Below are 308 nucleotides of genomic sequence, written 5' to 3' on the forward strand. Positions count from 1 at the left end.
AAACGCTTACTAAAAAGTTGCTATACAAAAAAACAACTAAAAAGTACAAGCGAAAAAACGAAATCAAAGGAGGGGCCAAAACAAAAGTTTCAAGCGCTAGCTAAAAAAGTTGTTATCCAAAAACAACTAAAAAAGCATAAAAGCGGAACAAAAGATCGAAACGCGAATAAAACACCGCATAATAAAGCTAAAAAGTTACTACAAGTAGCTAAGAGCAAGAAGGTGTCCAAAGCGTTCACAGAAACCATCCAAAAGCAAAAAGAGCCCACAGGCCGGGCAAAAAACTAAAAATAAAAAGATTACAGAGG

Source organism: Arachis duranensis, chromosome 10 (genome assembly GCF_000817695.3).
Source record: "Arachis duranensis cultivar V14167 chromosome 10, aradu.V14167.gnm2.J7QH, whole genome shotgun sequence".
Classification (NCBI taxonomy): domain Eukaryota; kingdom Viridiplantae; phylum Streptophyta; class Magnoliopsida; order Fabales; family Fabaceae; genus Arachis; species Arachis duranensis.